General features: G+C 41.9%; 1 protein-coding gene across 1 annotated transcript in view; it reads left to right on the top strand.

Moving 5' to 3' along the window:
• Positions 1-387: 387 nt before the first annotated feature.
• The window catches only part of LOC135819434 (acid phosphatase type 7-like), a 7506-nt gene continuing 7490 nt past the window's right edge, over positions 388-403 (top strand). The window contains exon 1 of the mRNA XM_065332648.1: positions 388-403. This exon is cut by the window's right edge and continues 701 nt beyond it. The gene's annotated coding sequence lies outside the window, so the exon portion shown is untranslated.

Below are 403 nucleotides of genomic sequence, written 5' to 3'. Positions count from 1 at the left end.
GAGTACCACTGCCAGTGCGTATTTTTTAGTTCGACCATGCCGCTGTACTGCTGTTAAAACAGTGCATACATGATTGTACTGTTGTAGTGTTGAGTGTTGTGTAGGTCGATATCGATGCATGATGATACACTCAGTATGTGTACAGGGTAATCATGGTAATAATCTTGACGATACTGGCCCCTAGGCCTGCACGTGTGCATGCACATCATACAAATAATTCTGCACGTGACTTTTATTTTGACACCACACTACAAAGTACAATACATGACTTTTTACTTTATTCTGTCAAGTGTCATGTTCAGTTTGAGTCCTCGATCTTGCGCACACATCTGCTCGCAAGCTGAATATTTTTTTTAGTTTGCAAGGCAAATCAAACGGTTTGCTAGTCGTTTGCCGGAGGCGA

Source organism: Sycon ciliatum, chromosome 1 (genome assembly GCF_964019385.1).
Source record: "Sycon ciliatum chromosome 1, ocSycCili1.1, whole genome shotgun sequence".
Taxonomy (NCBI): Eukaryota; Metazoa; Porifera; class Calcarea; order Leucosolenida; family Sycettidae; genus Sycon; species Sycon ciliatum.
The sequence above is the reverse complement of the archived record's forward strand: the minus strand, read 5'-3'. Positions and strand labels throughout refer to the sequence as shown.